An 11,840-nucleotide genomic window follows, 5' to 3' on the forward strand; every position below is an offset into this window, starting at 1 on the left:
GATAATATCAATGTAAAACACTTTATTCAATTCCACATGCATAGTAAATCTTTGTACACAGTACACAATACCGGACGTACATTTTACACTCTGCTTTTTGTCGGTTCCCCCCAGCGTTTTATCTCAGTATAACTAGACTACTGTTTGAGCCTGGTTAAATTGAGAATATAATCACTTGAACCGCTATGTTTTACAGCTGGACCGTATCTTAATCTCCAAAATTATGCTAACACAATTTTGATGTTTGACATACCTGTTACAAGGACATCGTATAAGGACCAGTTGTGACTTGCACTCATCATTGACAGATGCAAAGTGACAAATGTAAAACAACATCAAATAAGGGAATATTCATTGAAATCCTGATAATATAACAAGTTTACAGTTCAATATACCTTATTGTGTTTACATACAGTATCTATATTTGACATCATAAGTGGATACCAGTCTTTCTGTTTGGGTCTTACACAGTATATTGTGTTTTAAAAGGTTAGAGTTCTCATATTCTGTTTTCTGTAGGCACATTATTGTTTGTTTCATAAATAAAAGCAAGTTTTACAAAAATGCGTTCAAAGTAGAAAAGCACTCACCAGAAGGCATACCTATTTGATCATTTCATTTCATTAAGACAACCTAAGCAATTGGCAAAGTGCATATATAGAATAATGTTGTTTTTTGAATGAAAAAAATATATACAAGAAATAATTTAGCTTTGTTCAACATTGTGTAGTGTTCCAGTCTGGTTGTAAGAACAGACTCAATCAATGGTCAGAATGAGATTTTAATTAAAACAAGTGAAAGAGAATTGATGACATTTCTCCCTGGGATTAAGTGGTGCTGTCGTTTTTCATGTTTAGAGACGGGATGGCCTTATTTGTGTTTGTTTGTTCTGACAATATTATTGCAAATGACAGTTTCTAAAAGCAGTGAATTGCAATGTAATGAGAATGAACTTGAGTTCATACAATCCAGAACGAAAGATTTACCTCTTTAATTTGAAAATAACTTACTTTAATCTCCAGGATCCCTTGCTGTACACTAACCAACAGCAGAACACAGGGTGTTTTTTCCGCTCTTAGTTAAGTTTTACATCCATCCGTGTCATGCTTGTTGTAGCAGCTAGCTTGCGCTAAGCTTACCCCTGTGTGTATCTGTGCCATCACTTTGATCAATGCAGGCTCTTGTCGACACTTGTTTGACGCTGCAAATCTTACAGTACATGCTGATGTCCTTGTGTCATTTTTTATAATCTCCCGAAAATGTTGAACTTCCTGTACAGACAGAGTGACAGCAGGAGTTGCTGCTGTCATGTTGTGATCCTTTGCTACGTTATTGCACCAGGATCCCTTGGCCTGGGATATTTTTGTCTCCTGTCGCTTCTTAATCATGTTGCATCTCTGACTCTCTGCAATGGATTATATGTGCTTCCTCTTGTCACCCTTTTCTGCTTCTCACCTCCTCCTCCTCCCCTTTCTCACTGCTCTTCCTTTTTAACGCGCTTTCCTTTTAATGATCTCTGTACATGGTGCAGATGTGATCAGCAAACGAGTATATACGCCTCATCAGAGCTGCTCTTCCCCCTAATTAGCAGGCGACATAGAACATCTGCTTTGTTCTTCACACATCCGACAAATATAGAAGTAAAGAAGGACGTAATCACTCTAGTATGTTTCCTCTATTTTCTCACATTAACTGTGAAAGCTTTTCTTCACTTTTTGAACGTCGACTGGATTCCCTGCTGAGGGCTGCGACGATAATTACTTTCATTTAATTATTTCTTTCACTCTTTCTCCACCTTTAAAGTATCTTTTAATAATTCACACACGATTGAAAAACATAAAACCAACAACAATTATCTAGTACTATCTAATCTAATGTGATCCAGGATATGTCTCTTACTCGATCTGCCTCGTTACCATTACCTACTGTGGCTGTAACTTGCTATGGTGAAGAGCTTCCTGACATCTTACTATGAGCTGTTCGGGGTTTTTTTTTTTTAACTCTTCCGACAACAGACCCACCTCTCACCATAGTACAAGGCAATTCTTCACAAACACCCTAAAAATTACAACTACAATAGTAAAGATAGTAATAAACATACTCATAGATTGATTACTTCTTTGACAGGAGATATAAATACTGGGCATTATTGTTAGCTTAAGATGTCTTTCAAAGTATGCATTGAATCAAACACAATGTCAGACCCTTAGTCTTTGTTTTTTTCTTAGCAGAAAGTTTTGTGATGGATAACAGTGACTAGTATCGGAGCATATACACTTCAAACTACTCTACCTATGCTAGAGGTATCTGTATAGCTTACTATTGCTCTGTAGAAAATAATATCCCATATGTAGCTCAATATGTCTTTATAGCTCCACACACAACATTAAACCACACCAAAGTCAGCCTATCAGTATAACAGTAAGATAGCAACCAATGCTTACTTACCTTCAAAACTTTAGAGGATGATGAGATATAAACTTGAAACTTTCTTCGAGATCTGAGGAGTATGAATGTATGTAATAAATGTATAAATTAACTTGAAATTGTTCAATATTATCATATACAAATATTAAATATATACAGTGCACACACACACGAACATGTGGTCTTGAGTTTTTAGGACATTTGGATGCCGTGTGTTGTATGCATCTACCACTAGATGTCCTACTTGCATCTACAATGAAGCCAAATAAAGCTGGCGATAACACACGTCTTACCTGAGACAGTTTTATCATCTTAAATAATTATGTTTCTAAAGTGTATTAATATCTGACTTTACATTTGTAGTTTTGTATTCTTTTTTAGGCTAATAAAACTAGTAAACTATGTTTATTCATATCCCTTTCAATAGTCCAGAGTTGTTCTTCTTATTTTTTATGTATTGGCATTTCCTTGTCTAAGCAGCATTTCACATTGGGGACAATGGCATTAGGAAAATTACAGTTAAATAGCCTGCCATTCAGAACATTTCATTAAGATTAAATGTTCCGTCTCCAATGACCAATAGAGGTCTATTGATCGAGTATGCCCTGATCAATTACCCAGCCAAATCAGGCATTAGGGAGATTAACATTAGCTGAAAGGCTTTTAAACTTTTAAGGAGTCTCCATTTCGTGCTTTGGACATGTGACGACTGAATGAGTTCTAATAAACAAGCCAATCCTCACAGTCATGTACAAAATCTAGTTCTGGGAACTTGAAGGAAAAAAAAAACATGGTTTGATATGTCCTCATGTAACCTCTCATATAAGGATATGTTGTTGTCCTGAACTGCTGCTATGCTGCTTAACGTTGTAGTGTATTGATTGCTGTTTGCGGAGAATAAAAGGTACAATAATTCTAGCAAATCGACTGTTTGCGGGGAATAAAAGGTACAATAATTCTAGCAAATCGAGTTGTGATTGTCGCTGTCTGCGGGGAATGAAAGGTATAATCATTCTAGCACAGCGCAGGTGTTGATTACTCACCACCTGGGGGGATAAAACGTACGATTATCCTAGCACAGTATATGTTGATTGCTATATGCGGAGAATAAAAGACAGTTATTCTAGCAAAAGCATATCAAGTCTCTGTGTATTCATTGTTGCCGCCGACCACTCACGATCCTGCATAAAAATATAAAGGTAAAGTAGTGTTTTCCACAAAACAGAACTATACAGCGTTTGCTCGGGTTCATTAAGTCAGATGCGGGGATTTTTCATTAGTTGTTTTTTTCTTTTCTAATTTTGTTTAGACTTTTATTTATTATATTTCAGTTAGTTTTAATACGTTTTTATAGCAGGTTATCACGATTGGGTAGTGTTTGTTGGACCCCAAAAGAAAACAACAGACCCAGCCAGGGCGAAAGTCACTCAATTTTAATGAACCAACAAAAAGCACACAGCACGTGGACAAAAGGTTGTTCAACAAAAGGCGACGACGACAAAAAAGTGTAGGCAAAAACAAGAAAACACAAGATCACGCCGGAGGGCGGATAAAACAGAGAGGAGTGTAGCATACAAAGTAGATTAAAGAAAAACGCTACTAGTCTAATTACTAGTGGTGTCCACAACACCAAGAAAGATTGCCGCTAGAAAGGTAGCAGTATCAAAACGTCAGGTATGGTGAGTAGCGTCACGGAGCAATAACCCGACACTCCTCTCTGTTACTGCCAAGCTTTTAGTTTGGCCTGATGACCTAATGGGCAGCAGGTGTGTCAGCAGGATCCGCCCTCCAGCTGTTTCCCCAGCAACTGCAAGGGAGAAATCAGAAACAGCTGAAAACCAACACATAACACAGGTTTGTTAGACTTATTTTTAAACATGCTTCAATTTTGTTTAGTCTTTATTAGTTGTAGTATTACTAGTTTTATTTTGTTCAATATATGGAGTATTTATATAAAATAAAAGGTCACAAAAAGTATTGCGTAATAAACTAAATTAAACTACAGATAGTCCTCGAGCTACGTCGCACGCGACCGACGTCGTTTTGCCTTTACGGCGTCCGTGCCTTGTCCACAGCACCTTCGTTTCCCACAGTAATAACGCCATTTTAAAGTTATTTAAAGTTGTGCTGTTGTTACCTCCAGCAACAGACGTCCATCAGCCGGTCGGCTCAATATCAGGCGCGTCACATTTCTGTGTTTAAACTTGAATTAGCTCCGCTCTGCCGCCCGTCAGCAATGAATGTCCGTGCAGAAACACTAAATATTAGTTCTGGCGTCTTCCGGGTCGCGCATCAATGTTTTGTTTTAATTACTGTACACAACCACAACAAAATTGTTAACAGTACAAAATAATAATAATAATGATAATAATAATAATAATCTGGAAAAATAGCAAAGAGATATACCTGGAACCGACAATGGAGGGAGGGTTTACTGTACTGCTTTTTGGATTCTCTTACGGAGGTCAATAAGTTATCAGCAAAACTCCATGTTTAATGAGACACCGTTGCAGTTCTGCAGAGGGAATTATAAATACTTCTAAATAGTAGTCAGTACTTCTGTCAAAAGAAAAAAATAATCAGGAAAAGCCTTCTGGAACAACTGAACTTTATTTGGGTTTAATCAGAGAGTTCATTCAGAACTTTGAATGGTGACAGGTGTCTCCCATTTAACATGAACTTGAACGCAGTAATTAGGAGCACAGCCACATACCCAGTTATAAGAGGGTGTGCACACTTATGCAACCACATCATGTCTGTTTATTTTTACTTCCCATCTTGAAACTGTAAAAATGAAAAAAAAAATCTATTGAGTCGAACAGATTATATGTCATATGACATGAATGATCCAAGTAGCCTATTACTCGATTTCCAGAGTATTTGATAGAATAAATTATCAATGGAGTTATTTATTTATTTAATATTTCATTTTTTTAATGATTGTGTCTTATGTTTGTTTGTACAATTCTATGTTACAACTGTGGTTGTTGATAAAGTGCTGTAGAAACTGAGTTGCGTTGAGTTAAACCGTCACCCCCGTTTGATGACATATATAGATTATATATATTTCCAATTATATCAATAAAAGTGAGCAATACTATCTTCCTCAATATTTGATACACGTGTTTGTATACCATAATATTACACAAGTGGTCATAATGTTTGTTGCGTGCAGTAAACGGACGTGAATTTGTTATTGAATGAAAGATAAGCAACGACATCTACTGGATGAGGTGGAGAACTGCATGCAATAATTTGTTGAGAACAAATTGACTGCCAACAGATTAGACAATTTTAGATTTTGATTTTTTTTAGTCACCATGGTAATAGACTGTAAACCTAACCTACTTGCTAGCAGGTTTTGTATGCTAATCCCAGGTTTCTACCACTGATCTTTTATCTGCAAAGAAAATATGGCTTGTCTTTCTCAGTGTACCGTCCATAATGAGGCACAACTAAACCTAAAGTGATATCGAGCTGGATTAATTTCTAAACAAACAACATTGCTTTTCATCCAATTTAATTAGGTGTTTTAACATTCTCCAGCCACTGATTTCTAATCTCACACTCTGCAGATTTGTGGAGACATTGCTGCAAATTGTCATTAAGGGTAGTTCTGTGAGGCAACGCAGAGCTTAATGAAAGCAACATTGTGCCCGCCAGTGTGAAAACAATAAAAGTCGACCTGCAACTAAAATTAAAAATTAATCATGAATCTGAATTTGTATGTTTTAATGTGTGACAAACATTCTGCCTTTCTAGTTTCAGAGGAACGGCAGGGGATTTGTTTGGGGGTCAGGGAGGGCTAAAATCAGCAGACAAATGTTGTTGTTGTTGTTGATATTGCCTATTGAAAATCTAGTCAAAAGAAACCCTAAGGCTTGACTGATGTTTATTTTCTTTTTCTTTTTTTTAAGGCCAATGTGATCTCCAATATTTACGAGGAAAAAAGTAATGAATTGGCTGATTAATAATAATAAAAATAATGATAATAACAATAATAATAAACACAATTAACGTTATATATATATAATTATTTTAATCGCACATTTACATCTAAATTTATAATAAAGTGTACAATATATATATATTTTTTTTTTCATACTTTTGTTAACCAAAAAGTTTGGAAGAAATGTTACCCTAATAGAAATATGGTTGCATTTTTTTAGTCATTGAATCAGTAATTTCATAACAATTCATACAATTAAAAAATAAAAATAGGTACTGTACTGTAAAATAAATAAATAACAAGTGTGTGTCATGTTTGGGTTCTGTTTTTCCTTGTGTGTCTCCCTTGGTCATGTTAAGTGTAATCCTGCCCTTCCTCGTGTTAACCAAGCAGTGCCCTCAACCACTTGTGTCTTGCCCCAGGTGTGTCTTGTTGTGTCATTAGTGTGTGTGTGTGTGTGCGTGTATTTAGTCTCCTGTCTGCATAGGATCATTATCGTTTTCCTCCCGTCATGCTGCCAGTATTTGCCTTGTTGTCCTCCCCACGTTTTGTTTTCACTTGCCATTTGGAGTTCGCTTTTGTTTTGAATAATTTAATTATTTTAATTTTTTGTCCATCACCTCTGCCTCCTTGCCCTGCTTCCCTGCATTTAGGTCCTCCACCAAACTTTACCGCGTGACAGTGTGACATTGATTTGTGTTGGTCATTTTTCTGTCATTACATGGCATAATTGCGTTTGTAAGAAAATGGTGACAGCTCCGTGCATTTTTATTTTCATATTAAGAGCTGACTAATTTTTAACATGAAGTAACTTATGAAATTCTGCACATTTTAAAAACTGTAAAATACAACTAATCATAACACGGCGCAGGTGCGGCGGCTCTGCTCACCACCGTCGTCAAGGCAATTGAGGAAAGCAAATCAAAAAGTTAAAGCGGGTGGCGGTGACGTAGACAAGGAATCACAACAGTACCCCCTAACCCCGAAGGCACTGACGCTTCTCTCTCCAGTGACGGGAAGACAGGAGGCTGATAGCCGTTGGCAACATGGAAGAGCGACAATCCAGTGGCGGAGCAGACCAGGGAGTTGTGGGCATATTTTACCAAGGGCAGATGTGTGGACCATGAGGCAGGATGTTACTAACAGACACACCGCAGGGCTGCCTCCAGTACCTGCCCGTTTGTCTGGGAGTGGTAACTTGACGATAGGCTGACTGTGGCTCCCATAGACTTGCAGAAGGCCTTCCATACTCTGGAGACAAATTGGGGACCGCGGTCCGAGACCAGGTCCAGCGGGATGACATGGAGCCGGAACAACTCCCTCACCAGGATCTTGGCTGTCTCCAGAGCTGTGGGCTTATTTGGTAAAGCGACTAAGTGGGCTATCTTGGAGAATTTATCGACTACGTTCAGGATTACCGTCTTCCCTTGGGATGGCGAGAGGCTGGTTACAAAGTCCAAAGCCATGTGGCACCAAGGGCGCGAGTGTATGGGCAGTGGTCAGAGCAGGCCCGCCGGAGGTAGGTGAGACGGCTTACAGCGGGCACACACTATACATGCTGCAAGGAAATTGCGTACGTCCTTTAGGAGTCCTGGCCACCAAAATCTTCATGCGATGAGATGGCTGCCTCCTGGGTGACAAGCAAGCCTGGACGAATGACCCCATATGTTTCCAGGCTGGGCAACCTTCAGGAACGTGCCCGTCCTTCGCGGCGCAAACCAGCTTCTGCTCGACCTCCCATTGCAGGGCCCTGACCACCCGGTTGGCTGGAACGATGGGTTTGGGCGTCGGGTTGTCCTCCGGGGGCCCAAACATTCGGGACAACGCATCCGGTTTGGCATTGCGGGACCCGTGGCGGTACGTAATCGTGTAGTCGAATTGGGTTAGTAAAATCTCCCACCGGGCTTGACGAGAATTCAATCTTTGGGCGGACCTGATGTACTCCAGGTTATTATGGTCAGTGTATATTTGAAATGGCCCAGTGGCGCCCTCCAACCAGTGTCTCCATTCTTCTCGTGCTTAGACGATGGCCAATAGGTCCCGATTTCCCACGTTGTAATTGCTCTCTGCTGGGCTGAGGCGACGAGAGAAGAAGGCACAGGGGTGCAGGTGCTGGTCGACTGAGGATCACTGGGACAACCCTATCTCGTTCAATCCCCCGTAGTCAACGCAGGGCCTCAGTGTTTTGTCTTTCTTATCAGTAAAGAAGAAACCTGCCCCCACTGGGGAGGTGGACGGTCAAATCAACCCTGAAGCTAGCGAGGAAGTAATGTAATTGTACAGGGCCTACTGCTCAGGCTTGGAAATTTGGTACAGCCGAGCGTTGGGGAGTAGTGCGATTGGTACCAAGTCAATTGCACAATCGTACGACCGGGGGAGTGGGGGTGATGTATATATAGTCTGTGCACGATCTTTACAAAATACGAGGTGTTAGTCATGATATTCAGTAGGTACATTTTCTAGATTCTGAGGCTTGATCTCCCTAGTAGGGGTGGCATGTGCATGGGTAGTGGACCTGAGGCAGAATAAGTTCCAGTTTGTGATCTTGGGTTTACTCCAATCAATGTCCGGATCCAGATGTCCAGCCGGATGGTCAACCTGATGAGCTCCTCCAGGCTTGAGGTCTCGTCCTGAACCGCCAACTCGTCCTTCAGGGTAGGACTGAGCCCCAAGCGAAAAATACTGTACAGCACTCTCTCGTCAAAAAGGCTCTCAGCCGCCAAAATTCGAAAGGAAGTCGGCTGCTGACATACTCCCTTGTTTAGACGACAGCTGACGATAACCTGCTTCCTTGCCCTTGACAGGGTGGTCAAAAACATTGTGAAACTCGGCTACAAACTCTGACAATGTTGTGCGTAACGCGGGGTCAGCTTTGCTTGCTGCGAACACCCATGATTCCGCCCGACCTGTCAAGAGGCTCATAATATACGCAATCTTAGATCTGTCTGAAAAAAATATACGAGGCTGCTGATCAAAAATAAGGCTGCATTGGTGGAGAAATTCTCCATTCTGGCCGATCTCACCCAAATAGTGCTGCGGGTGTGGCAAGTTTGGCTTATTTTCGTCGAAAGTGCCGGTAGCAGCTGTTGACACGCTGGACACCTCGTGTGTGAGAGCCAAGAGCCGAATGGAGGCCGTCTTGTCAGTTGGAGTGACCCCAAGCCAGTTGATCTTTAGATGTGAAGCGTATTTTATTCAGCAACTCCAGAAAATAGCTCTTAAGTGTAACACATAGTCCATAATCATGCTCTTGGCTCGCTTGGCTTGCAGTAAAGCTGCGTCACTTTAATATCAATGCGCATCTGACAACTTAACAAAATATTTAATAAAGAAAAATATTTTTCACACAGCAATGCATTTCTAACCATTAGTTCACATAGAAGTGACTGTTGAAACCTGGGAGACATCTGTGCTCTATTAGCAGAGGTAGCAAATCCAGGTCCAGAAAGTAAAAACCCTGCCACATTTTGGCTTTAGCCCCAGGTGTTAGGTAGTTGGCTCCCTAGCTAGCTCCTATGGTGCTTGTTTACCTGCTGGGGAGCTAGCTAGCTAGTGTCAGGGGCTAAAGCCAAACCGTTTCAGGGTTTTTACTTTCTGGACCTGGATTTGCCACCTCTGTCTATTAGTACACAATAGTATATGGTAAAATCCTGTGAATAACACACACCTGTGTATAATAACAATGACAATTTTGGCCTGGAATGGACCGGCCGTCCACAAAACTCTCAAATTTCCTGATGGCTACAACACCCCTGGGTTGTGTAAGAAAAGCACTAAAAATCAGTGGTCCTATTATTATTTTTTTACAGAGTGAAAATTAATGGTGGTGAATAACTGAGACAATGAGAGAAAATGCTGACACTCAAACATTAGTCAGTAAATAATTTCTTTATTTCGTAAAAACATATAACATTTACTTTGCGATAGAAACTTCTAAAATGATAAAGGACACTGATGAGCTACAGTGACATCAGAAAGTAGGAGGCTGCTTCGTCTGTTGTTAGAGTGATTTTAACTATCACTCTAAATTTAAGCAGGTTTTGCATATTTTGTGTAATAATCAGAGGGTGTTACTGAAACTTAAATACAGGTCAAAGCACAACAGAGCTAATGACATCATAGAATTTTCTTGTAATTCATATTCATCGTGACATGTCACAGAAAAGTGCAGTATCATTCCTACATAGCTACCACATAAAACAAACATATTTAACATTAATCATGTACCACTGTATATATGACACCTCACAAAATGTTGCTTATGTTTTGTTGAAATCAAAGCAAACAGCAATACGACAAGAGGCTCAGTGGCAGTCAGGTGTTAAAGACAGTGGAAGATATCCAACTCCAAACACTTCAGACTGGCGAGTGTGCTTAGTGTTGACACATGGTGGGAAACATATCCATAACAGCTAATTATAGCACTTTTGCAAAAGGCTCAGCAAAACAGTGATGTACAACTTTAAGCAGTATAAAGAAAATCAGCTCTGCAGTTCCATGACAAAAAAGAAATAACACATATCACATTACAAAGGTTTTAGGAGTATTTCACATGGAACTGTCAAAAACAGCTGAGAGAATCCGTACAAGGCCTGTTGGAGATAATTCAAAATGTAACCATTTACAACTTGTTTGGATGTAAGTGTTATGTAAGTTTCACCGGGATTCCATTTGCAATAGAACTGATGGATTTTGGGCTTTAGTGCCATGAAGCGTTCAAGCTTAAACAGTGTCCACTCTAATTTCTATTAAGTATATCATTATTTATAAATATATATAACATTTCTATAAAGCAGCTTGATATAAATTTCCTTCTGTCTAAGTGCTCTATGTTTGTGACAAAAGTGCAAATTCAGCGCCGCTTGGCCTGACTCTACAAAGAGGCAGGTTAGACCTGGTGTTTGTAATTTTGCTTTTGCGCCATGGTGGGTGCGAGCACAATCGACTTAGTTTCACATCACCTTCATGGAATCTGTGGCCATCTACATAGGGATTTCATGGGGATAGTGAATATTGAGTAGGTTTAACGTTAAGGAGTGTCGGCATCTCAACTTCGAAATGAACAGGTTGGTAGGATAATCAATCAGAAAATCTTCTTGTGATGTGATTATCTGGCTTTTGCTGACTTGGGAAAATCAGGCTCAAAATTAGCCCGATTATTGGCTTTAGTGCACCTGGCTTTATTGCGTAACTAAACAAAATATTTAATGTAAAAATACAAATGAGAGAATGTTGACATGGTAGTCGTACAAACACCACTTTTAAAAATCTGGCTAAGGTAAGTTTTAACCCTTAAAATGGAGAGTCGGGTCAGGACGTTTTTAGAGAATAGGATTCTCCAACCTCCAATTAGTACTGAAATAAGCAGAATCTGACAACATAGAAGTATGTTAGCTGTCGGTGATTGTCAGTGCCTTAAGTACAGCAAAACAGATAAAAGCTATTACCTCCACGTGATGCTTTA

Source organism: Leptonotus elevatus, chromosome 18, assembly GCF_054856555.1.
Source record: "Leptonotus elevatus isolate MCC_2025b chromosome 18, RoL_Lele_1.0, whole genome shotgun sequence".
Classification (NCBI taxonomy): Eukaryota; Metazoa; Chordata; class Actinopteri; order Syngnathiformes; family Syngnathidae; genus Leptonotus; species Leptonotus elevatus.